This window comes from Streptopelia decaocto (genome assembly GCF_964273445.1).
Source record: "Streptopelia decaocto genome assembly, chromosome: 2".
NCBI classification, from domain to species: Eukaryota; Metazoa; Chordata; class Aves; order Columbiformes; family Columbidae; genus Streptopelia; species Streptopelia decaocto.
The window spans coordinates 40,864,182-40,891,647 of NC_138655.1; the positions used below are offsets into that span (position 1 = coordinate 40,864,182).

At 41.4% G+C, this 27,466-nt stretch overlaps 1 protein-coding gene across 10 annotated transcripts in view; it reads right to left on the bottom strand.

The window, feature by feature from the left end:
- LYN (LYN proto-oncogene, Src family tyrosine kinase) overlaps positions 1-9,341 on the bottom strand; it is a 54,854-nt gene extending 45,513 nt beyond the window's left edge. For 2 of the 10 annotated variants that reach the window (XM_082044051.1, XM_082044045.1), the window contains exon 1: positions 1,313-1,448. The gene's annotated coding sequence lies outside the window, so the exon portion shown is untranslated. Of the gene's footprint in view, positions 1-1,312; positions 1,449-2,603; positions 2,783-7,732; positions 7,859-7,958; positions 8,200-9,151 lie in introns of those variants that run through there. The other 8 variants (XM_082044043.1, XM_082044048.1, XM_082044052.1 and 5 more) reach the window with 8 other exon arrangements.
- Between the last annotated feature and the right edge of the window lie 18,125 nt (positions 9,342-27,466).

Below are 27,466 nucleotides of genomic sequence, written 5' to 3' on the forward strand. Positions count from 1 at the left end.
AATATGTTAATTTATTTCACTTTCAGAAACCGATGAATGCTTCAACGGCTGCTACTATTTTGACTTTGGCTTGGCATTTCTTATTTTCTCTCTCTAAAAACAACCAATACTTCTGTAGTCACGACATATCATTACTGGATTGCACAGCATTTAGTGTTATTTCTAGTCCTGCTTAATGGTCAAGAGCCTTGCAACTGACATCAGATGAAGAACTAGTATTTAAAACAGTAGACAGTTCCACGGAACCAGCTCCTGGTCCTGAAAGTGATGGCACAAAACATGCAGGAGCTCTACAGACTTTGAGAGACTCAGGCCAGGATTTTCTAAACAAAGTGCAAGACATGGACTTTAATGAGTAGGACAGCATGTGTGATAATTTTGGCAGATTTAGACTCATGGTAAACTGAGACCAGAATTATTTTCATATTCAGACTGTAGACTGCAAGAATTTTACAGCACTCTTCTTATGACCATACTGGCTGCTCATTTAAGTTTATAATCTTTGTAACTTCAAATATCAAATACATAGCTCATAGGCAGGAGATGCGCGATTATACTGTACCCAACAAAAACATCTTAGACTGTACACAAGCCCCATTGTTTAGATGTGACTTTAGCACTCAAGTCCCATGCAGTTAAGTTTACTAAGGAAGAAGTAAGAATACATCAGTGTTCATGATGGTTACCTGAGTTTGTTTCAGAAGAACTGTAATGAGTTCACAATTAACTTACATTTGAATTCCATAGAATTAAGCATTGTGCAAAGAAGATGCTTTGAAAACCAGGAAGACACAAACCGTATAAGAAAAGGTAGGACACAAGTCAGAATTGGAGTTGATGCTGAGAAATAAATTAAGAGGGAAGACTGCAGAAGCAGAGAGATAAAAGGAGAAAAAACAAATAAGAATGCAAAGTATGATAACTAATGGGGTAGAGACAATTACAGTCCCTAAGAAAGCACATAATCTGTGCTGTATGACAAGACATAGAACATGTAATAAACATAATACAGTCACATCACTGAAACTATATTCTCTGCTCAAAGGAGAAAGTACTTTCCGGTGTCACACAATTTCAAGCATCTTGATATTTTTGCGTATGTTGCAGGAGCAAGGAAAAAGACTTTTCACCCATCTAAACCTGGCAGGAGAAGACTACCATCGTACATGGTCAAATACATCACAGAAGAGAACACTGTTCTGATCTCTTATTGAAATAAGCTATTCAAATGCTGAATTTTGCAATTTCTGACACTTGTATCCAATGCCCTCAGACTTGCTCAAATGCTCCATTGAGAGCAGAAACACCTCACCTGAAGCACCTTTTCCCCACTCGTTCACTCCACAAGCCAGATCTCTCTTCTGCTGGTGCCGGCTCTGCTGAAGTGGGTTCTTCAAACTTGCACTGCCTTCTCAAAGCTATATTTCTTAAGTTTCACTTTCCATGGGGACAGATCGTATGGGACTTGTCAACACCGAGGAGCACAGCACAGAAACCCTGGAAGATGAGCTGTTGCCTTAGTACCACACCCCCACAATACCACAATTCTTCTTCATAGGCCAGCACACTTGCCAATAAATCCACACTCTGCTTCCTGGAACCAGGTGGACTTAAAAGAAGGGTCAATGCTGGCTGAAAAACCTCTTACATGTGCCACTACACAGCACAGAAAAACCTTCTGCATACAATGGAAATGAAACTTGACCAGAGAATGTTGAAGCACCACCACAGAATGGCAGACAAAGGGGTAGGAGAAAAGACAAGCTGACCACCTTCTACATAGAAACTAACCTGTTTCAAGTCAGGTTGAGGTCACCATTTTGAATTACATGTGGTAAACAGTACTAGTTAGCTATGAAGACAGATCACATGTACGTATAACACATGGTCTAGATAGAAGATTTCTGATGGCTATCTACAGAAGTACAAAGCTGTTCTTTAAGAAGGCACAGGCTTCTTAAAACACTGTGAAGACCATGTCAGTACTGCCAGCTTGGCGCTCCATTGGACTTCACGCGTCTTCAAGAGGCTGGGGATACATATTTCTAAGCGCATATTCCCTGATAAGGTAGCACAAGTACATTACAAACAATGATTAGATTATGAAACGTGCTGAGACTTATTTTTCTGGAAAAGGAAAAATAAAAGTTGCTACACAGAAATCTAAATAAACAGCTTATTGACATTGACAGTTCTGAACACAAAACTGCAGAGAAAGAATCAACAGAATGATGTTGGGAAAATAAAAGAATGATGGGAGAAGAAAAAAGGAAGCAGCGGTAAGAAGGGAATACTGCTACAGCAGGATCAAGACTGAAATATGGCTTTTCCCAGGAAGTTAGAGAGAAAAAGCCCCAAATAAACGGCACATTATTACTAATGAAGACACTTGAAGCAGTGTGGCTCTAAGAGTTTTTCAGACATACTGGTAAGCATCATGGCAGAGGGATGGGAACTGCTACCAAGGAAATTTAGTGGGAGATTTTCAGAAGAGGCAAGCTCTCCTGGTCAGGTCCAGTGATAGCACTGCTGTCCACTGCCTGCCTAGCAGAAATCATCAATCAGGCTGCCTACATTTCAAGGGAAATGGACTTAGCATTCACCTCAGTATGGTCTGGTGCTGCTCCACTGGTGCCAGGACAGCTGCTCCAATCTCTCTCACAGACAATGCAAGTACAGTTGGAAATCAGTGAAAGAGCAAAGCGCTCACAAAATAGAAAAAGGAAGACAAAGTGCCATGCCAGCAATACAGCAGGAGAGTTGCTTAAAAGGCAAGTTCTCCTACACCCTTCACAGGCTGCAATGTTTCCCTCTCGCCTTTGCATAGTTTAGCAGATCTTTTGCAATGGTAGGTCTATAGTTACAAAAATGTACTTTGAATCCTATTTGCATGCTCTGCTATGCCATAACGGCACATTCAAATGACTCATGCAATATAGTTTGAACAGGTTGAACCCAGAACATCCAACATAGGATTTCCTCTTTCTCCTGCCCATCCCCTTCCTGTGTGTTTACCAAAAACTTTCATTTCCTCAGTGGTGCTGACACCAGCTCTAGCTATCATTTAACCCTATTCTGCAGTTCTTGTCTGCTCCCACCTGAACCACAGCTACCCTAGAGCATTCAACACATTTTAGAAATCCCATCAAGACATATAGTAAGGCTGGGGTTGCCCTGGAGTAAACAATTTTCTGTCCACTGAACCTAATGAATGTAAGCCTCATGATGCTGGCAAGGGATACTTGAGCAGGCAATTTCAATAAATGCAATAGACACAGTACTATCCATATGTTTTCCTACTCAGTTGATACTACCAGGAAATATTTTCTTGGTCTTAATAGAGTAAAATTTGGTCAGAGGTCAAACCTAATGATACATTATCATTACGCAGGAATTCAGTAAAACATACTCTTTACCTTTTAATAATAATTTTAAGTCCCTAGTACAGTAATACACTGAAAGAACAAAACATGCTTAGCAGTTAAACATCCTCCTGCACTAATTCCCGTAGTACCCCATTTTTTCAGTTTATGTCCAAGAAAAGGCTTGAATACAATTTCATCAAAAAGTTAATCAAACTGGTTTGTATACACCTATCTGCAGAAACCAATGAAGGAAACATGAAAAGCAAAGTTATACATTACAGATGCCACATCAGAAAGCCCACTTAACAGACTATGTTTTTGTTGATGAACTTCCTGAAATGGCTTTCTGTTAACCTAACAAAGGAGTAGTTAAGAACACATTCCAAAGGGAATTAATTCCCTCCAAACTTGTATCATGACCAGTCTTTCAGTAGACCCCTAAAACAAACTGCAGAAAATGCCATTCCAGAAGAGTAGCTGCATCCCATACCTCAACTCCTGTGGTGAGCTATCACATTTTCCAGTTTCAGATTGCACAATTTGCTATCACAGGTACTTTCAATAAATGGTTTAGTCACAAGAATGTGCATAGTAAAAAGCAGGCCTTTGCAGATTAAATTAGCAAATTCTATGACACATCAACCACAGTTTAGACAGGAAGAAGTAGCCTCATGCTACATGCAGAAGAGACCATAAAGGAAGAAGAACACATTGTTCAGACTGTTTATCATTTGAGTCTTTTGAACTGAAGAAGTAAGATAGTATGCTGCACAAACACAGGAACCAATCGTAGATACTTAAGATGCCAGCACTTTGAAAAAGACAATGCTGACCTAAGGGATACCAAATATTGGCCTGAATGCTGCTAGTCCACCCTTTTTCCTCCAGAGAAATGAGATCTATCCATTCCCTTCTTCACCTTTCCCTGGTCTCCTCCTCCTTCTCTCCCCAGCAAAGTGCTACTGTCAAAATACAGGCTATCTTCTGACATTCAACTGACAAAAATAACTAATCTATTTACCTTTATAAGTAGTTCCTTAAGGCACACAACCAATACAAGTATCTCATAAATATTTGGAGGAAATGCTTCCAAAACAAAATGAATTCTGCCTTTCCATTTTCCACATTTTCAGGAAAGATGCAGAACACAACCATGACTGATTCAGCCTCGGAAATTACGGCATTTAATGACAATGTCAACAGGAAACGTATTTGAATCAGGCAAAAATAAATATGACAGCACAGACCTTTCCATCCTCCCCTGAAGGACAATTAAGTTTAAACTAGGAACAGTCACACTAAGGACAGTTACATTGTATTTGCTTTTTATTAGTAGAAGCTGATGTCTTTGAAGAAGGTACCATGACTGTTTACAGTATGGCATTCTCCTTCTCCTTGTATGCTTCACTAAAGACTGTTTTCATACTAATGTAATTTTACATTTTTATCTGCATGGTTTCCTGTGGCACAGCTCAGCAAGTCTGGAAGCCTTTTTCTCTAGAGCATCTCTTGCACTCGTATACTCTCATGAAAGAGGAGACACAAATAAATGGGAGGAACAGGAAGCAGGAATACAATCAGCAGGAGAAAAAACCTAATTCTCTGCTGGGCAGCTGGTTCTTCTACAGGATGAAGTTGTTCTACTTAGAGATAGAAGTGCTCTAGGGGTAAAATAATAATAAATACTACTTAACAGAGTCATGTGGTTTGGTGCAACTATTTATACAACTGGCTTGGTAGCTTTAGAAGGAAGTATCACCTTCTGCAAACAAAGCTCGCACAGCACTCAGGGTCCCTGGCCAAGCTGTTCTCTTCCCATCCCTTGCATTAGTACGTGACAGCTCACACCCTTTGGAGACCACTGGTGCTGGAGAAATATACCTCTGTCTATAACCATGGTTCTAGAGCAGAGTGCCAGGAGTCCTAGTCTACACCTAATGCTCACCCTATGCCTATAACTATCTACCTACCTACCTATTCCTCATCTTCTTGTATTGTGTTATTTCAGTATTGCAAAGGGCTTCCTGAACGTCAAAAGTAAAACTGGCTCTAAAGTTCCCTGGACACAAGAAATAAAGTCATTCGATCACTCAGATATAGGAGGAAAGACCTCACCCCTTCCCAGATCACCTAGCCCTTTGAGGAAAATAAAAACTGGTTCATGGTCAACACGTTTTCATCCGAAAACCTCAAAGATGCTCATTAAGATTCTAAATAACATGCAAAGTACTGATAGGAAAATATCTCCCTTTTGTGACAGAAATCGATTAAACGCTGCAGTTCTTAAACTTTCCTGAGTAGCTACAGCAAGATCAAATGCTGGTCTCTGATGTGCAGCATAAGAAGTGCCAGATGTAATGTTTCTGGTCTTGTGAGTCACCTCACCGAAGATCAGCTACTAAGTTGAGCCAGGAGGACCCCAGACCTTTCTCATTGCCCGTTTTAGAAACTGCTTGCCACAACACTTGCTGTTCTGTGATGCCATTTATCTTACAAGAACCAACAAGGGCATAGGAAGATAACTCCAATTATTCAGATAAAAAGGGGGGGAAAAGTATTGTGAAAGAGTTACTTATAAGTACTTACATGGTGATAAATACACGCAAGAAAGAATTTCACATTTCTGGAAACTCTCTTGAAAGTGTAACATCAAAAACCGGAACATTAAACATCTTAAATGGGCTTTAACTTGTACGTGAAAGTTTCATAATTCATTGCATTGTCGGAAAAAGTCATTGTGCAACTCCACTGGTCAAGGAACTTAAAAGGAAAGGTCTAAGCCTTACCTTGTCCTCTGTGTATTTATATAGGAAAAAACCCTTATTTACTCAAAAATTACAGGAGAAAGGTAGAATAACTTCAAATCAGTCAGCTACTGTACAAAGTTGATAATTCTACACCATTACAGTTAAAAAAATATATCTCAACAGCACACAATTAAAATAGATCTTTATGTTATTAAATTAAGAATTATTTTCTAACTAGTCTGTAGCTCACAAAGCTGAAATGGAGAAAGAAAGCCCTCAGAAGAGATCCAACAGAATGAGACATCTATTGATCTCAGAGTTCACGAATTTTAATCCTTGTCCAAGATCTCATAATGTCTGATTAGCAATATCTAACTGACTTCTAGCCTGTTGCTACTTTTCAGAGAAAACTATTTGATTTTTTCTTATCCATACTTTCAGTGCTGTTGATGGTACCTATTATAAAGATAAAAAGTCCTAATATGTACTACCCTGCATTAAATACTGGGTTGGAAACAATTCTCACAAACAGAATTTCACTATCCCTTCAGTAAAACTGAGCTACATTTTCCGAGCATAGCTTTGCAATTCCCCAACAAATTTTTTTTTTTTTTTTTTTCTTTTTTAAACTCCTCTTTAGTGATACTACAATGGATGCAGACTCATCCACCTGGCACTCGTACTTTACAGATACTTGCAACTAACATAGTAACATTAAGTTTTCTAAATTACAGAAGCCTTCCAGATACTTTATGGGATCAAGATTTAAAAAAAAAAGTAATTTCCAATTTGTATCACAGTGAGCTAAAGTAGGTTAACATTGGTCAAACTGTTTCTTCTTTTCAAAGGTGGGAATGAAAGGCAAGAGATGAGATACTGATTTGGGGTTTCAGATGAAACAATGCAATAAGAACTCAACTTCTGTGCTCCCTATGTATATCCATAGCAATACGACCTGGCTAAACAAGTCATGTTACTGTCTTTGGTCTTCAGTGCCAACAGGAGGGAGTGAAGCAGCAAGATGAGTTCTTGCAAACCCGTTTGCTACAAACACATGAAAGATGCCATTTCAACAGAAACTCTTAACAGCTTTACTGAAGGTATAGCATCAACTACAGAGATCTAGCTTGACTTTTAGATCCTAAATTAAAACTGGAAGGAGAACCTCTCACCCCACCCTGACCATTCCTTAGGCATACAGTACCATTACAACAGTAACCAGCAAGAAACACCATGCACCAAACATTACAATATCATTTTCTCGTCTTTCTTTTAAGCTAAAGTACATTTGAACGTAACAGAGAAAGCTGCTTTAACTTGGAAGAGGCTCCAGGAATTTTTTTCCTAGAAAAAAAGCAGCATAAGAAGCAACACCCAGAGGCCACATTGTCTCTCCTCAGTCAAGGCTATTGCCTTGGCTTGAAACACCGACTGCAGACTTTGATCAGCTAATTTTACACGCTTTCCGGCAGAGAACAGCCAGGGGCACCCGAGCCCTCAAGATCACAGCAGAAGCCGGGCAAGCGGCAAGAAGTGAATCACGCTTTTGAGAATGACTATTTAACAAAAAAAAAAAAAAAAAAAAAGCCCTATTTCCTTTAAGACCCCATCCAGTCCTACCGGGAAGGTCAGGCGGCAGCGGCACCTTCTCCGGGAGGCAGAAGCGAAGGCAAGCCGCCCGGAAAGCACCTTGTCGCCACCCTGCCGTGCCAGGGAGGGGACACAGCGGCGGCTCGGCCGGGCATCCCCCCGCCCCTGCTCTCTGCACCCCCGTGGGAGAAGCCGGGGCTGCTTCCCCAGCCGCCGCCCGCTGCCGCCCGGCGGGGTTACGGGCGAAGGCACTTACTTTCCCGGTGCGAAAGTTGCGCGGCAGCGAGTGAACTCCACGGTGACCGGCGGGGCGGCGAGCGGGGTGTCCCGGGGGCGGCGGGGCTGGTCCAGGCCGGCTGTGCGTGCGGGGCGCGGCGTTGCTGCCCCGCCGGCCGGGAGAGGGGGGCAGCCGGCGGGGGAAGCTCGCAGGGCCGGCGGCGGTTGGCTCGCAGCCGCTCGGCTTTACTTCCTGGTGCCGGCTTCGATTTGCATGCGGGGCTGCGAGGGGAGAGTGGGGCGAGAGAGGGAAAAGGCTGGTGGCGGCGGGGAGCGGGCGGCTCCTGCCACCGGCCCCGGAGGGGAGGCGCAGCTCCGCGGGCTGAACGACGGGAGTGCTGAGCGGAGGGAGGCTGGGACGGGGACGCGGTGCGGCAGGAGCTGTGGAAGGGGTGTAGGGGCTCTGCCTGTGCCGGGCTGCGGCAGGGCAGGCAGCGCTGCTGCCGTCAAGGAGTGAGTGCCCCTGTGCCCCGGAGCAAACTTCATGCGGCGGACTAGTCCCCGTTAAAAGTGACAACTAAATAAACCAGCCTTAGTCTGAGGGGTAAAACAGAAAAGGTTGTCTTGTTCACAAACAACCTAAAAAAACCATCATAACTTATCCAAAGGTCAACTATAGCAACTTCTAACGTCCATTGGGAGCTGGGTTGGAAGATAACAAAGAATAAGTAAGATTATCTTTTATATTTATATATATATATATGTATATATATATTTAAATTATTTATTAGCTTGTTGAAAAGTGAAATAAAATCTCACAGGTCAGCAAAACAGGAAATATGACTGTGTGGACATAACACCTAAAGGATGCAGCTGAAAAGCTCTACAAGAACTGGAGTGGTGTCATATGTGTACTGCCAGACCAGTTGGACAAGGTCGGGTCATGGCAGAATTTCGAAAGAAAAGCGTTTAAGCATTCCACATAGAGTTCTGAAGACAGTGGGATGACTCTGGGGAACAGTCAAAGTGGTGCTAGATACCTTTGAACATCTTCCATCTTGTACCTCTGTACCCTTTCTTGAAGTTCACCAATAAGACCTAACCGTGATTTGGAGCAGACTGGGGAGCTGGTGAGGACTTCCAGCAGGGCATCCAACTAGCTGAAAATGGCTCAATGCAGCTCACACCTCATGCATATAAAAGAAGAACTTGAATCACATCAGTAGGACTTACAGTTCTTTGGCACTGATGTAAAGGGCTGCCACTCAGTCATGGTGACATGCAACTGGCACAGTCACTTCACTCTGGTACGTGCTGCAATTCTGTGTTGAGGCTGTGACTCCAGCACATGGGCCACTACCTTGATCCCGTAGAAGACTCAGGCCATAGAAGCAGTCAGACCATAATCCATCACATTCCTAAATCAGTCCCAGATGTCCCTGGGCATCTGTAGATCTCTAAAAAGCAAAGGACAAAAGTCGCTTTTCTTCTTTGAATTATATCATCAGTGATTCAAATAATGTCTTGTAGATACTCAGTTTAAAACCGGCCTCTAAAAATACTGTAGAGTGAGATAGTAATTAATTCCTTCAAGTTCTATTAATACAAAGTTTGTAAATGTATTCTCCCTTCCCTCCACTTACTTAAACGAGTTAAAAAAATGGGAGATTTTCTGATTGGAAGTGCTGTCACATAGGCTCAAGAGAGTGTATTGTTAGTGCCTCATGTTTCCATTTTCCTCTATAGGGTAAGTACGTTGAATTTGTGTTTTTCTTCTTGGAGAGGAGAAATGGTGCACAGATCCCACATCTGTCTTGGCCTCCATCCTTTCCTCTCTGTCTCTTCATTATCAAGTATTCTGCTGGGTTTAAAATTCATCTTTTCCTATCAAAGCACCAGTGAAAAAAACCCCAAAATTTAGTTTTCAAAATGCATAATAGAGTCCAGCAGTCTCGTAAAATACAACCTTACCTATAATGTGAATAATTTGGAAAAAAAAACCAACTTGCTGTATTACCCTTAATAAGCTGCTGTGCAGTGGTAGATTGTGGAGGCATAGCACAAACTCATCAGTTCTGTCCCAAATGAACTAGTATGAAGAAGGATTGGAGCAGAATAAACACACTGTGCTTTATAAGAAGAAAAAACAAAGACAGGTTGTTAGTATAATCTGAAATAAGTCACAGTTTTATGCATTCTCATTCCCACTGGTAAGAGGAATATGTACAAAATCTACCTTAGAAAGTGTAAGAAGGAAAGGAACTCTCTCATTATATGTTCACCAAATGGGGAAAACAAGCTGGTTCCAGCCTCCCTACATCTGTACATCTGCTGTTAGTCACATATTTTAAATATCTTTGCGTATAGATCAAAAAAGTTGGAGGGTGGTATAAAACGGGGCAAGGAGGAAACTTCAACCCTGTCCCTGAAATCCTTATGTGAAGGACTGCGGGTCACATTAACCAGCCAGCATTCACACTCCGCAACTGATTTTCTACTTTGGGCCAGCTTGACTCCCAGACTATGTCTCTACTGCTGAATTAAGCGTGGCTGCAACACAGTGCTCTAGTACTTGAGGTTATGTCTATGCTCGTGGCATCCAGAACATGGGAACTACAACAAACTGGTCGCTGAATAGTCCCTGGTCCAGGTTAACTTCAAAATCAGCTCTGGAAATTTTTTTAGAATGGTAAGTGTCCTGGGCCAGGCATCAATCCAGCAATTTGTCAGTAGAGTCAGAGGTTTGTCCAGCAATATTTCTTTGGGTACTGTTAATGACTGGCCTGTACGTAACCCTGTAGACTCCAGGCCAACCCAGCTACGCACCCGTGTAGGCAGCTGCTGATCATCATTTGGATTGTGTCCAGGAGCATGAAGTGGTACAAACTCTGAGGAACAGTGGCTCTGGACAGTAAATCAAAGTTTGCCGTGGACAATGAAAACAGACAGTGAACTTCACTCTATGAATTTATGTATTCCTTAATCTCATCATTACTGAGCGCTTTCTAAAGTCTGCTTGAACCCAAAAGCAGAGCAGTAATAGAAGAATACTAGTTAGTCATGAAAGCATAAGTGGCATGTCCATAGCAGTAATTTGAGAGAGATCCCATAGAACACCTGGGTTTGCTCAATAAATAATAATAATTAAAAAAAAAAAAGCAGGGAAAAGATCACTTTCTTCAAAAATAAGTTTACAAGGATTTAAATTCTTTACAGATGAACAAAGAAAGAAAGAGCAAAGATATAAATAAAACTAAAACATTGAGAGATCTGGGCTTTTTGAATGAGCCAGAGTTTGGGACACTCCTTCTCAATTTTTTGACAAAGTAAAATGTCTTTAGAAAAATCCAACATTTACATAGTCATCACTTGTGTTATTTTTCTGTATTTTATTTCTTCCTCAAGGGGTTATCATTAGAGTAGGTAAAGTCCACATTGTTAGCTTGCTTTGTAATAATGTAGCAATTTTTAAACAAGCAGTGAAAAGAGGATTATAAAACGTAAGATCCAAATCACACAGTTGTTCTTCACACAATGTTGTTGGAGGAAACGAAACAAAACAAAAACAACAAAACACCTCCAACCAAAAAAATCGAGAAAATAAAAGCAGTACATTTTGGCATTTGTTTTGTATCCATTCCTTTCTTATTGTAACCTGCAATTTTAGAGAAAGCCATATTTTCCTATGAAAGAAGAATATTTACAAATTTTATTATAAGAAATGTGCTTTTCATGTGATAAAGACAGTTTACTTTTGTTTGCTTGTACAAAAAAATAGAATATAGGAAACAAATGTTACTTCCAAGTATGAAGCAACAAGTTAATGCATTCTTATATTCATCAGTTCCTGATCTTGTTTCCAGTTTGGAGCCTGGGAAAATAAGTTTTATGACATTAAAGAGAAATGAAAACAAAAAAATCTTGATTTTAAATTGTAGTTACATTGATTATTTTAAATTTATCACATATTAATTTATGGTCTTGACTCATTTTATGGCTATTTCTTTCTGAAATTATTTAAAAACGCTTTGGGGAATAATGCACAGATCCCTATATTGACTCAATCTGCATTTGACCTGTCATTTAAACTAACACTACACATACTTAGTAGGTTAAATTAGGGAAAGCTGGCATCTTTCCTGTAGACAGTGGCCTGCCTAATGCACAGCTGGTTATATTTGATTACTCTCACATTTTCTGGCCATAAATCCTGAATTCACCTTTTATATTTCATCTTGTTAATTCTAATTCTCATGAAGGAGCCATAATAATACAGCACATAAAAAAAGTGCTTGCCTTGAGGTACTCTAATTCTGAAAATTAAGAAAAAAGCTGCTGCTTCTGTATCTTTGCTGATTTAAAGTATTTTATTAGCCTGCCATTACCCTTTTTTGCACACCAGAATCCTTCCCATTTTGCTCCCACTTATTTTGTGGCTGTAAGCAGAAAAGTTGCTGGTTTGCAAATCAAAATGTACCCAACACGGGAAGCCAGTTTGAGACCTGGTGGCAATGAGCTGGGTTGGTGTTGGTAGGACAGCACTGGAGAGTATCCCGACGGAGACTGAAAATGGCCTCTGTGCATCCTACAGAATGTCCTGATTGCTTGTCTGTAAAAAAGACAGCTCAGATAAAGAGTCATCTTGGTTGTCATTAATATTGTCTCACAGAACCAAGAAAATAAGCCATACTGATGGGGTCTTTCACAGTACATTCAATAGGCAATAGTAAGGGTGATCTGACAACAAGTGGTTCCAGGAGGCCTTGGCTTTCAAAGAGTTGTCGACATTTGCAGATATTCTTATTGGTCTGAAGAAGCTGTTCATGCTATTAAAGAATGTGTTTAATTTATGCCTAATTTAATTCTGTGATCACTAATATTTATATGACCTGAAAGAACAGATTTTGGCTAATTCAGGAACAGGTGTATGATAATTTAAAATTAGCAAGATTACACAGTGGTGATGTTTTTGCTTGTTTATTTGCTACGTTGTACTTCGGGCATTACACTTAGTATCACCAGCCTGGATGGGCGTCCAGCCTGTATCTTGCCTGTCCTGCACCACGTGAATTGTTAGTTCAGAAGCATCGTGGTGTCTCTGGAAGCAGCTTCCAGAGTGGCTGCTGTAGACCTGCGGCTTTTCTTTTCCAAGATCAGCCAGTTGCTGTAGGAAATCTCCTCATGGAAAGACACTGGACCACCATAAGCATTGCTGCTGTGCAAGAGCAATGCAGTGTTCAGGCTGCTCTTGAACAGCTGCAGTAGCAGCAGGACAGCTGCCTCATTCCTGGTCACAGCCACACAGCAGCGTGAGGCATCCCTGTACCAAGTGCAGCTTTCGTTTTCCTCTGAGATAGCACAGAACATCAGGCAACATATGTGGACATAGAGTTAATGAAGTCAGAGCGGGTAGCACCGAAAAAAACATTTGGTACCAATTAACAGTTATCAACCCCCTCCGCTTGTTGCACAGAGTTTGTGAGAAGTGGCTCTTATCCGGGACAGAAGATAATCACCAGAATGCCACCAAGCATCAAGAAGGAGGTTGCCTTGGTTATATGAAACTTGACTTTTTGCTGCATTACTTATCAGCCTGGGAGTGGGAATGTGACAGCTACCTGTGTGAGCCAGGAGGTGACACCTGCCACCCATAAAGTTCTCAGCCTGCACCTTCTGTGGGCATGGAGGATGTGCTGGAAGGCTGTGCTACCTATAATAGCCATATGGTAGGGTGATCTCTTTATTCCCTGTCTCCTGACCTGGCATAATTTTCTATCAGCAGGAATTTTGAGAGGAGCCATCATGGATCATTACAGATACTTTACTGCTATCAGCTCAGGCTGGCTGGTCTGGCAAGGCATATGGCACTCACATCTTTCATATCTCATTGACCTGTCTGATGCTGTGCAACCATGCCAAGTACAAACCTGATGCTTAGCCCATTTGGAGCAACAGAGTTGCTCAATCACCCTCATATTACCCCTTCTTACATTTAGGAGCAACCTAGGTGTTGCTAGAACCTCTTGCATTACCACCTCAGGTAGGGCTTAAACATGGCTATGCAAAATGTCTAAAATAATGCTGGAGAGCTACTGAACTTCCCTTACAAACCAGGCTCCTGTTTGCGTGCTGTGTTCTTCAGAAAAACTTGGAAAGCCAAAAGAGCAGATGGTGGCAGGGTAAGAACATAACAAGTGAAACTACAGCCAGTCCATCCACCAGCTGCAGCTCAATCGTTTCCTGTGAAAACTGGGAGGGTCACATTATCAGGGACAACCTGACTAATTGTTTTCTGCTGAGAGGTTGACAGCTGTTTGCTGTAACTTGAAATCACGCATATGTCGTACATGAGCAGTAAATCAACTTTTCTCTGACTTTCTGTTCCCAGTTGCTGTTTCCCCCTGAAGCCCTTTGTATCTCATTCTTGGAGCCAGGCCCCACTGGCTTTGAAATCCCAGCTGTGCTGTCTCATGCGTTGCAGCTCTGCAGCTCTTTGCCCCAGGGTCTGAAATGTTTGAAATTTCAACCCTTAACATCCCTGATGCCATCCAGCCCTGCTGTGAAAGCCCCCAGCTAATGCTCTTAGCTGGAAACAAATGAAAAGTAGGAAGTAACTGAAAAACAAAAGCAAAAAGAAAATCAAATCTTGAACAAAACTGGACACAGCAGCTATTTCCAGACGTAACTTGAATGGAAGTGTGGAAGCTAGGCACTGCCTGAGTTCTTGTCTGGATTTAATTTGTAGCAAGAAACTCATGCAGTGTCTCCTGCAGGCAATACTTGCTCTATTAGGAGTTGTTCCTTAGCAGCGGCAGAGCCTTGGGTAGGTTAGGATAGGGTAAGATAGGAAGGGGCCAGGAAGGCTAAGTCTGAGGTAGCAGGAGCTTCTGAGTGAGTAGGAGTTACTGATGTTCATTATGGCCACGACCAACCTCCTCTCAGTCTATGCCAGTGCGTGTGATCTCAACAGCAGCTTCGTTTGTCACCTGGCTCCACTCTTGGGATGTCCTAGGCTACTTTATTTACTCCAGGAAAGACTGTGTTCTTTCTTATCATCAAGACCACCTCTTTCCTGCATCCACCCACTTGCTGCCACAGAACTGCCCAGCCTCTTGGCTACTATGCATACCGTGTGCTGTTCTGTTTTCTGCCAGTCAGCAGAATTGGTTTAGTAAGAGAATAAATGTAATCCTCGTTCTTTCGTTAGCTAGACAGGTTGTTAACCTCTCCAAAGTTTATTTGAAGGTCTACACCAGCAGCTCCTTCTCTGCCTGTATCAACCCAACTGCTGGCAGCTTCTATGGGCATGTTCTTTAGATAGGTTTCTCCTAAGTCATGAAGGTCTGTGGACTGGAGTCAGTGAGGGAGGGCAAATCTGTGTTGGTGTTAGACTTGGAGGAAGGACACGTCCTAGGATGAGTGGAAGCATGTACACTTCTGAACGATGCATGGCATGATCTTTGAGACAAAATACACAGACTTGCAACAAGGAGGAGGGCAGTGAAGGCAGACAACTCCACTGGTTAAACATCTTCTTTACAGACAAACCTGTCTCTTGATAATGTGGTGAGTCGTTCTTTCCAAGGGAGGGGACTACTGGGATTAAGAGAGCAATACTTGGACATACTGGGCTCTCAGACCTGGAAGGCTTGCAGGAGGACATACAATTAAACCTGACACAAAGTATGGTGGTACAGGGGTCGGGAGGACACTATGTGGTAATGGGGAGGTACCATATGGCACAAGCCTTGGACAAACCAAGGGAGAAGCCTCTGGCACAAACTTAAGGTCATGCAAGCGTTAGGGAGCAGCATTCCTCAGGTACTAGTTTGTTAGTAAGGCACTTGAGATCAGAATGAATGTCTAAAAATGCTAAGATCACCCAGGAAAAGAAAAAACAAAAAAGACTTCTTGAAGCATTTGGGAATAGATGGGACTTTTGGCTACAAAGAATGTTTGATTTCTCCTTGCCTGTCTTTTCAATGTGGGCAGGATTTTGTGCTCGAATGTGTCCTCTACCTTCAAGTGAGTGACCGCAAGTGTAACAAAGGGATACACTAGATTCTTTGGCATGGATTTCCCTTTCTTTACTGAAAGTATCTGTATGTGCCCACTTAGGATATGGTCCACCACTGTAATGACAGTGAACCTGTCAGCACCTGTCACCTGTCCTTTCCTCCCCACTGTTGCCCCTAAACAGCTTGCAGAATTGCAGAATTTTTCAGAGCCCTTAACTTTCCAAAGTCCCTTTGATGTCCTCATTGAAGCCTCTGGGGAAAATGGTGAATTGTACCTTGATATGTATTGCCTACAAAGGTCTGCAGCATTGTGCAGTGTAAGGGGTGCTTTCTGAGGACAATAGCTATATGGCTTGCATAGATTTATGGCTTGACTTCAGTTAGCTTGGCTGTGGGTCAGTGACGGTGCTGTACTGGCAGACTGGTTGTGTGAATGCTGAGGCAAAGGCAAGGGTTAAGGAAAAGATCTGATGAAGAGATCTGATGCAAGGCAGGAATCTAGGATAAGATCTGTGACAAAGAAGCCTGGCCATGGTGAGTGTCCACAGACACATTAGAGATGGCCAACACATGTAAGATTGTAGCCTTGTAGATGACATCCAAGAATCATTACCATTGACTAGAATGAGCAGAGCAGAGGCAAGAGGGCATTGGGGCAGACTCCAGGGATTTGCTGTCTGTAGAGAGCCACTGAACTTGTACTACAGCAGAGACAGCTTAAAATCTGTTGATGGGAATTTAACATATCAAAACTTTCTATCATATGTATCAGGTCAATTCTTTCTATTAGACAGCCACTGTATTTTGGGGCCACCAATATTTAAAATGAGGTTTACTGTTGCGTTGGACCACAGCTTTAGAGGCAAATATGGCAGTATAAATACAACTCAAATTTTTTTCTGTGGCCCATACTGTAACATAAAATTTTGTTGAACAGCTTCACGAATGAGTCAAACAGTTCACACTGCTAACATGAGGTTATTAGTACAACCTGCAACAAGGTTCCACGCGTCTGTGGACATGGCTGTCACTAAGGCATCCCTCTTGCTCATAAAGGGTTAAATTAAATTAAATTAAAGTTAGATTTACTCAGAAGTAAAATTTCTCAGGAGTTAAATTTACTCAGAAGTAATTCAACTTTGCTCACGAAAAGAAACACAGATGTGCATGGTATACTCCCACAACACAGACAAATGTATACATTACATTAGGCATGCAAATTGCCTAATGATAAGTGTGGCTAATTTGCTGTTTGTGTGTATATATATCAGCATTTCTTCAGGTGCAGGTGTGAGGGTGTTTGTGAAATGTGCAAGCTCAGAGATAAGTGGAATGAACTCAATCTTTAACGTTCTTAACTAAAATACATGATGAACAGTAGATTCTAATCTAACTCTAATCTACTACCTAAATTATTGTAGAGACGGTTTTTCCAACCTTGCTATTTGTGCCAAATGAAGATGGTGAAAGTAAATAGAAAAAAAAATTATTTGGGGCCTGAATGTCTGTTAAATGCTGAGAAATCAAACGGATGATATATCTTTTCGAAGTCTTTCACCTCCCAGGAAGGCTACTGAAGAGGGAGCTACAAGGAGACCTGAGGGTATCAGAACCATCCAGAAGTGTAGCTGCACCTTGGATATAGTCGCCAAAAGAGGTCAACTGGATTCCATCACTTCCAGGCTCTTAAATGGGCTCAAATGGTACATAGCTGACTGTATCTTACTCTGCAAATTCTCTTACTTCTCTGTTTGACTTCTGATTTCCTCTTCAGTTTGGCGTTTAGACTTAGTAAGAGCATATAGAGCTCTGAAGATTTTAGCTCTTTCTGTAAATTTTCTAATGCTTTTTATTGATAACATTATTATTTCAGTAAAGAACACTGGTTTGAATGGAAAGCTGAACTCCAACACAAATTATTCTGTGATTCTGTCTCCAAATCTCTTTGGTCTGCTAATATCCATTTGCTTAAGGCCCTCTTCTCAAATAAGCTTCCTGTTAGCCCACACCACTCAAGCCTTCTGTCCTACCTGGTCAGCCATCAAAAACACTGGCCCCAAAGTGAGACCAGGCTTTTGATTAATGTGCATGCCTTCCACTCTGCGATTTTTCATCATGCCCTGCCATCCCTGCTTGTCTTTGAATGGGAAGAAGTTATTTTAGCTTTCAGCTGCTCTGCAGGTAGTGTCTGGAAGAAATCTACTGAACAATAAGAAAACTGCCAGGAAAGTCACACACGGCTTGTTATGTATGAGGTTGAGCTCACCCATCCAGATCACATCCAGATGCTGTGTCCAGTGTTTGCATAGGACAGCACTGTCTTACGCTGTGTGTAGCTATTTCACTGCTTGGTATTTGAAAGCCAGATTTAGAAATATCACTCTTAACATCCAGTTCAGTATAATGACAAGAATAGCAAAATCTTGACGAAAAAAACACTAAAACATAGCAAAGATATTAAGATATATGTTCTCATCCAAGCATATTGCTAAGGCAAACTGTATGAAAAAAAAAAGACTATCACTTAATTGCACAGGTTTAACCTTGCCCAGCTGACTATGGTGAAGCCAAGCCATGAAAGGACAGTTTCCTTGGTTTCTTGATCATTCTCCTGCACTGTCTGCAAACAACGATGTGAACGCTGAGGATGGTTTGTGCTGTATTGAAGGAAGGGACAGTGGTGATCTCTATATGAGCCATCCACCGGTTCTCTGACAGAGTTTAGCTAGACTGAAGTAGGCTAGATATGGACAGCGGGTGGAGAATTACCCACTTTCTCATGCAAAAAAACAGCATGCCACTTCTGAATGTGCCGCTGTGTATGCTTTGTGAGTATTATGCTTCTTAACATCATTCAGTATGTGTCTTATATTGAAACAGGCTTTACAAAAATAAACACAATGAAAAATGTAAAACCTAACGGCTGCATAACACAAACTCTTTGTTCCCAGCTTCACTATTTATTTTCTGTGACATAAAAAAAAAAGGCCCTTTTCAGTTAACTACTCAGAAAATACTCACTATTTTTGTGAACTGGCTAAACGTCCTGAGTCATGAAAGATTAAGGAAGCAAGTACGACCCTAATCTTCTGTGTTAGGTGTGCTCTGAAGTACAAAGAGAAATAAAGAATTACAGTGATTACACTAGACTAGGTGATGAGAACGTAATAGAAAAGTAATACCACAATCACTGCCAACAAACACTGAAAGCAGGTTCATGGATAAACTAGAGAAAGTTCCCAGCTATTATAGAAATAAAAATACCATCTGGAGCAAAGCAACACTTTATTTCCTGTGGCATTTTTCATAGCATGTTTTACTAAGCTGGCTGAATCAAAGATTTCAGAAAATAATAGTGTGAGAACAATTAGGAGAGGAAGAATTAGGAGGGTCAGGTAATACCTGTAGAAAAGCAGAGAAGATCCACATTATTCAGGAAGGCTATCATGATTAAAAGGGACAGAAAGAAAAGGCTCTACACTACTAGCTCTATGCTACACTACTCAAGAGAGGCTGCAGAGCTTGAAGTTGGATGAAAGAAGACCCCAGGGGTTAGAAGGGTCATGAAGAGATTGATAGTAACCATTACCTTTTGGTCAAGGCTAGAAGGCTGTGCATAGACAGGTTCCTGAAGTTAACAGATTAAAGCTTTTTCCCCCACAGCAGCATTAGTTACTGTAATAGGACTTTGAGGTTTGGAGCTGGGGCTTTTTGAGGATAAGTAACCATACAAACATATCAACCTAGAGACAGTCCCTGCCCCAGAGACTTCCCAGTCTAGACTTAAGGCATGCATCTGATGTGGAAAGCAGATAGGGAGTGGAAGCTGTTTTGCTGACAAAAACTGTTGTGAAACGGTACTGGAAGAGGACAGGAGAATCGGTGATTGAAGAGTGGGAAAAAACAACAACAACAACAAAAGTTTGCCAATATAAAGAATGAAATGCCTGCTGCCAACATACCTGTGACCAGATCAGGAAAAGACTCAAAGAATGAGGGAGTGGAAGAAGTGTGAGATGTGTGTAAAAGAACCACAGGGAACTTCTCACCCTGGAGAAAATGCTGATGTAAATAGCAAACAAAACCAAGGACCCTTATCTTTACTGTTCTGCCCCCAAGGCTGTGTGTGTATGGGGGGAGAGAGGAAAAAGAGTGCCGCAATTAAACAAGCATGATAGCAGTTAGACACTGACTTTTCTTCCTTTCATTGTCAGATCATGAAGTTATGAGACTTATTTATTGACAAGTTTGGTTCCTGGTAATTATGAATAGGGTTTATTGAAACCACAACCATAACTGAAGATCAGAGTGCTACATACTGTAAAAACACAGAAAGGCATTTCCTGACACTAAGTAAAGGGAATATATAAGTGGCAATGAAAAATGAAATAAAATCCTCTGTACCTCAGTAACACATGACCACTCCAGTTTCATCAGCTTCTAAGTGTCACAGCAGGGACAAGTCTTGAAAAGCGATTTTGAGAAGGAAGATGAGTTTCAGGAGATTCCAGTTATTTCACGTGAAGTCACACCTCTGAAATTCTGTCAGGAATTATTACTGAAAGTTAGGCTTTATTCATTTGTTATCTCTCCAATGAGTCTGTTTGACTTGGTCTGTCATCATAAAGCTGTCTGTTTAATTTTTGGTGATTGTATAAGTATACACACATGCAAACTGTCTCTCAAGATTACTGTAAGATTTCTGACTAGATGTTTATCTACCTGATGTCAGATTTTTCTTTTTTTTCCAAGGCTTTTGGGTAAGATCAAATCAACTTTTGAAAGATTCAATGTTCAAGGCTCTGTTTGTACTTGCAGATAGAGTAGAAAGCAAGCTTTTTTTTTTTTTCTTTCCAGATTTTCAACTTTTTCTTCTTTCTCTGTTACCTTTAAACATGACAACTCTATGACCAGAACTATTGCGTTCAGCTGATTGGTTTCTTTTGTTGGGAGCAGGATTTGTTTGACTTCAGTTATGTCACTCTTATTGGTATTCTGGTCAGCTGTATCCATTTATCAGCATCCAAAAAAAGAAATCTCTCAGAAATTCTTCTACTGGCATGCAAGAGCTAAAAAATGGCTGAGAGGGGATTATTTCTGAGACTGTGAGTGAGAGAATGGAGCGGTGGCACAGGAACCCCCCTTCCAGGTCTTTTCCAGGAAAGCTCCAGTGAAGACTCATAGCTTTACACTTTCCCTCTGATGCTAGAAACTCCCTCCTGAGGCAGCAGACTCAGGAAAACATCATCAGCTCCTCTAAGCTCCCTCAGGAGGCTTTGCCTTTGAATTGCCTGCCACTGGCCAGGAGGAGACCACAATCTATCTGTGTATCTCAGTACTGAGGTGAGTAGTCAGGACAAGAGGTGACTGATGAAGAAGAGTGCCCAGACAAGACTCCACTGCCACTTTCTTCCCTACTTCACTATTTATGCTGTAGGAAAAAAAAAAAAAAAAAAAAAAAAAAAAAGTAGAAGTTAAAGCAACTGCACAACGGTTACAGGATGTCCTGTTACATTTATCTAGCGATGCAGGCGAATGACTCACCCAAAATATTTGATGATCGGAAACTATTGTGTTTTTCTTTCTTTCTCACATTTCTTCCTGCAAATATCAAGCATTCAAACTCTGAAACATGGTTAAAGGAGACATCTTAAAGCTATATGAATTCAAGGAAAGAATGGAAAGAATAAGGAAACTGTGTCTGTCTTTGAAAGCTTATCATAGTCCAGACAAAAATCACGTGATAAAAATGTGCCTGCCCATCTCTGAAAGCTCTGCTACAAGAAAGCAAATGGCATCATCCAGACCACTGGAAAAAGTCTTGCCCAGATCATATTCTTTGACCTGGATTATATACTGAATTTATTAACCTGATTTATTAAGGTTTTTTTTAATCAAAGAATGTCCACGAATGTTTGGTCATTCCAGCCACAATTCACACCAGCATTAGCAACCTTAAACTATTCCCAGGTCATGTTTTACGGAACCCAGTGCAAGGTTACTCACCTATGAGCATCCAGGCTGTAGATTGCTGGTGTGTGGCCTGCGCACAGCTGTGTTGATGCGGGGTCATATCTCCTCTGGACCCGCCTGGGAGGGGGGAAACTTGAGTCCCAGTCCCTGCTCAAAGAGATGTGTAAAGTAAACAGAGATTGGTTCTAAAGCTTGATTTGGTATGGTCCTATATGTACCTGTGCTAAGAAATGATCTGTCCAAAAGAGTCTGCAGTCCAAAACAGACCAGGAAAGGAAATATGATTATTCTTATTTTATACAGAAAAAATGGAGGAACTGTTACGGTGACTTTCCCAAAGTCATTGCAGGAAACCTGCAAGAAATTTCCAAGTGTAATAGCCTGAGCATGCAGTGTTTAAGGAGGAAGAGCACACGAGCCCAAGAGAGAACAAGCCATGTGTAAATTGTGAGAGTGTCCAACACACACTACTGAAGGCTGACTGTCAGCACACCCTTTTGGACCTGTAAAGGAGAAATAAACAAACAAACATAAAGATGGCTGACTAGGGGTGAAAGCAAAGACCGTCATGGGATGTTTCACGATGACCCAATTTTTTGTATGGTCATGTCTAAGAAGCAGCCAAGAAACATCAGGCATGTTAACCCAGGAGGAGTGAATAAAGGGTCAGAATGACCATCAGATTATTTTATTTACCTCCAGGATTTAAGACTGTCTTGCTTCATGTTTCCTCAGCAACCACAAAGCTAGAAATCTACATGTGCTTTTTTTCACTGTGTTAATGAAGTCAAATTATCATGTGGTTCCTTGATTACCATCGGCCAGAGAAATAAGAAAACATCAGATCCCATGACATTCACAAGACTGTGAGAGTCAATAGGACTGGCTTTAAGAACACAGAATTATCACTACATGGTATGCTTATTTTTGGTACTGAGCACTCAGCTATTTCTGGGTAAACTTTCTACCTCTGTCTTTTGCTTGTAAGAAGGAATTTTTCAGTGCTATGCAATAGAGAAACAGATAGGAAATGGCAGTTCCTGTCCCAGGGACAGGCAGAAAAAAAAGGTGGGAGGCAGAAGAAGAACAATTTAAGCAGCTTGGCCAGACACTGAGCTCTGTTCTGACTTTCAACTCAGAGCTTTGGACCCCAGCACAATTTACATAGAAGACATTGTTTTATAAAAGTCCACTGGGTTATGCAAAGCAAGGCGTAACTAAAGGCAGTCTAAGAATATAATACTTAAGACTCAAAGTCTGTGTCTTAAAAAGTCCTTTTATGGGCCTTTTCCAAAATAATAGCTCCCTCAGGCTTGAATGTTTCATACCCAAGTAAATATTTTGTTTAATTCATGAAGAAGTTGATTTGTCTGCAAGATTGTTTCCCATGGATCAGCCTGTTCACAAACACAAAACATACCGGCATCCAGCTGGGTGTTACTGCTGCCAATTTCAAGACAATAAATGGTTCAGTACAGAGAAAAATTCAAAACTTTTATTCCACAGAGCAATAAAAGCAGTAGACATTGCTTACTGACACACTGCCAGAGTAAATTTTACCTACTGTATAAGTTTCCATTCAGAGCTTTCATCAGGTCAAAGTACAACCGCAGACATTATCAAGCTTTATACTGCATTAAAAGAGTTTTCATGAATGATTGAAAAACATTTTAATTACATTTTCAAACATATTACTCATTGCATCTTAATGAGCTAAAATCTCCCTCAACAGCAGTATATAACGGGTTGGCACTGTTCTCCTGAAAATGAGGTGTTTATTTTGGGATGAAGCCTTCAGGAAAGAGTTAAATGGCTTCCGTGACATTTCTGGGACCCCAAGACAGGTGTTCCCAGTGCATAAAAAGTAAGGGGAAGTGTCTGAGTTCAACTTATCTACAATGTGGTCCCTGGCAGCAGCCAAGCCAGGAGCAAGGTTTTGAGCTCACCATGATTATTATTTGGGTGTTGCTTGCTTTATTAATACATCCAACTAACACAGAAAAGAGGATGTGTTTGTTGTATGCAGTAAGTAGACCATTGGTAAGTCAGGGAGCAGTTTCCTAGTGTTGGTGGAAACACTCATTACAAACACATCTGTGAGAAATCAATTAAATGAGCTAGAAATAAGAGCATTTGTATATTTTTTCCTTAAAAATGAAGAACCCCATGTTTTCTCACCCTGTCACATTTACCACATTTAACAAAAGTCACTTTGGCTTTTTCTGCACCTTTAGTGAAGCCACATACCAGTTCACAGCTTTATCTTGCAGTTGGAGTGAGATGCGCTGTGAGCAAACACATCCAGGCCATGACCAACAGACCTGGTTCTGTCCCGAGCTCCAGCATGGCCATTTCATCCCTCCCCACATTCACAGTTCAATGGAGGGTGCATTTGCTATTTCAGCAATTTGAGCTGTTGCACAGAGACAAAGCCCCATATCAGCTATGAGAAGAGCCCAGGCTTTGTAGTGGGCCTGAAAGGCGAAGGGAATTGATTGGTGGCAAACCCAAGGTGTGAAGGGAGTTTCAAACCTGATGACTTCCCATAATGAATATCTGCCAGCAGCTCCTTTACTTTCATACTGTAAGGAAGCCAGCTGGGATGCTTTGTCTGGCAATAGGAGAGCAGCAAACTTCTAAGTAGGTAACAAGGTAAAGAGGCTTTAGCTTCTGAATAATATGCAGGCTTTAGCTTCTGAATAATATGCATGTGTAGTCTGGTGAGGAGGACAACAGTTTACCTAGTGAACAGGTGACTGTACTGCAGTTTGAGGGCTATAGATATCTCCCAGACATTACAAAGGCAAGTTTTGATTCTCCCTGAGAAAATTATATTCCCCAGCCAGGAGATGGACCATAAAATGTGTATGGAGCCTTCTAACAAGGCTTTAAAGGAAATTAATTTGCTATTAGATAATGTAGTCTCTATGCCTCAGTTCAATGGAAGTCTTTGTGAACCATCTTCCAAGGTTTCAGCTGGTCTGTTTTTTAATTTGTTGTGGTGGGTTTGTTTGTTTGTTTGTTACATTTGTTTGTTTCTGTCTTTGGTTTGTTCTCCCTTTGAAATGTCCCTTAAGAGCTTTCTCCCGTGAAATAATTTTTTCTGGTTTAATCAGTCCTCCTCTCGCTTTGCTTTTATTGACTTGCTCTGCTACTTTGTTTCTTTTTAGGTTAGACTAAGATTTTTTTTTAGGCAGTTTTTAAAAGCAATGTTTTTCTCTGCTCTGTGCACTGTTCACCAGATTTGCAGCCTGGCAATGGTCAGAAGCGTCTCCTCCTCGGGCTGGGGGATGCATATACAATTGGTAGGAAAGGTAAGAGTGGCCCAGGAGAAGCTAATATGGAAGCTGTTCATTCAGGATGCTTTGAGTAAATATGTTCTACAGCAACATGTCAAGGGATGGGAATTGCTTAGGGACTGTGTTTTTATTTTGGTCAAAAAGAGACACTCCTTTGCAAGATATATCATTTAGCATGAAAGGAACCCTGGAGAAACTATAGGAATAAGCCACAGAAAAGCCAGAGGCAGGAAAGCTGTTCTTTGGAGCATCAAGAGTTAAAACTAGGAGGTTGTAATCTATTTATAGAAAAGAGCTAAGAGCTTTGTGTATGTGGTAACCAGTCCCAGCTCTTGGAGCCACTGAGGTGGCAGAATCAAACTCAGAATGCTAATTACTGTAACTGAAGAATGAGTATACTTATTATCTGATATAAAGCAATTTTAGAAACACCCACAGTTTTAAAATAATAGTAATAACAGTAATTGAAAACACGAACTGACAAGTCACTAACAACCCATTATATCACAGCAATGTGGAAAAGACTCGTATCTTTACAAAGCAGCCTTCTGTCAGTCCTTGACAAATACACACACCCCAATGTGGTCTAAAGAGCGGCTGCAGAGATGTTAAAATATGTCTCAGCCCAACATCAAATCCTGGTGTTTCTGCTAGGTCCTTTAGTTACTGGAGTAAGGTGAAACTCAAAAAAAGTATCAGTAACTGGCTTCAAAAAGACACACAGCTTTGTCCAAACAGGTTTGTCCCTTGGTGTAAATTGAATTAACTTTTCTGAGCTGCCTGTTTTCACTCAAACTTAGACAGGGGTTTCAGGCTTATCTTATTGGGCTTCATATGGGATAAGAATAAAATTTAAGGACACCAGAAGCTAAAAAAACCAGCCCTATTTGTCACACAGAGTAGCAATTCAGAAAGTGTGTTGCACAGAGACTCATTGCTTGAGCCACAAGTCTGAGGAAAGGACCCTCTCTCCAGGGAGCTGCACCTTGTCCTTGCCCACCTGGGTCCTGAGTCGAGGCAGGTGAGTAGGACATGGACATGGGTCCCATGTTGCTCTCAGCCTGCCTAGAAAGGGCAAAAAGACAAAAAGTTTTACAAAGAAGCAAGAAACTTGGTCAAATACGGACTGCACATGGTAGGAGGAAAAAAAATAATAAAAGCTTTATTTTCTTCCAGCCATTCTTGTATTCATTTCATAGAATTCAATTTTTGGAAGCAGTAGCACGACACAACTGAGGAAACAGCTACATAAAAATTCCACCTCCTTAGTCCATGTTGGCATTCAGCAGCTCCAGGATACCTTAACCTGTGGCTGCTCATGGAGAGGGACAAGCAAAGAAAGCAGGAGGAGGAAGAGGGAACACATTTGCATTCCTTGTACTTTCTGATTTTGGAATTTTAATCCGATTTAATCTACAGGATGATCCAGTTTCTAATTAACCCAAGAGCTAGTGAGCTGCAAAAGCACTGTAAGTCAGTTTGTCTTCCTACAGCCCTACACCAAGAGCAGCTCAGCCATATCCAGGCTTGCTGTTTCCTGCAGATTTGTGCAGCCTTAGAAGATGACATCGATCTGGACCCTCGTCCTCATTTTTCAGTTACTCAGAGGAGGCTGGGTGGGGAATTGGGGTCTGACTTTGTCAGCGTTTTCCCGTGAGCTCTCACCAGGGCTGTGATTTGTAAGTTCCCATCTGCAGCCAGACCCAGCATGCTCACTGCCATGCACAATGTGGTTACGCTTTGCTCCCTCCTTGTGTCTTTCCGGATGTCTGCCATCTGGCAGACCCCGCTCACATTTACAGTACTCTCTGAGCAGGGTGAGGGATTTGCTTGCCACCAGCCACACAAACACACACATTGTATGGGGCTGGCTGCGTGCCTGGCTTTTCCCAGCTATAGCGTAGCCCACCCATTCTGTACATCTCAACCTGGATGCATAATCAGCTTAGTGTACAATAATAATTCATTCTTATTTCAAAACAGTCTTGCCCTACTTGCTACCACTTGATTAGTTTCTTAGAATGAGTTGCATAATTTCTTTTCCGAGTTACACCCAGCAGCTCCAGTTCTGCATTGCAACTCCAGAGCAGCGCCGTCCTGAGCACCCACGGGTGTAAGGACAGACAGCATCCCTGCCCGCTTGGTGCCTCACGAGATCGAGAAGAATGGGAAAGAGGTGGAGGTAGTGTGTGAGGTAATCTAGGTAACTATGGTGTTTACCTAGCAGCATCTGATATTTTAGCAAAACCCAAGGTACA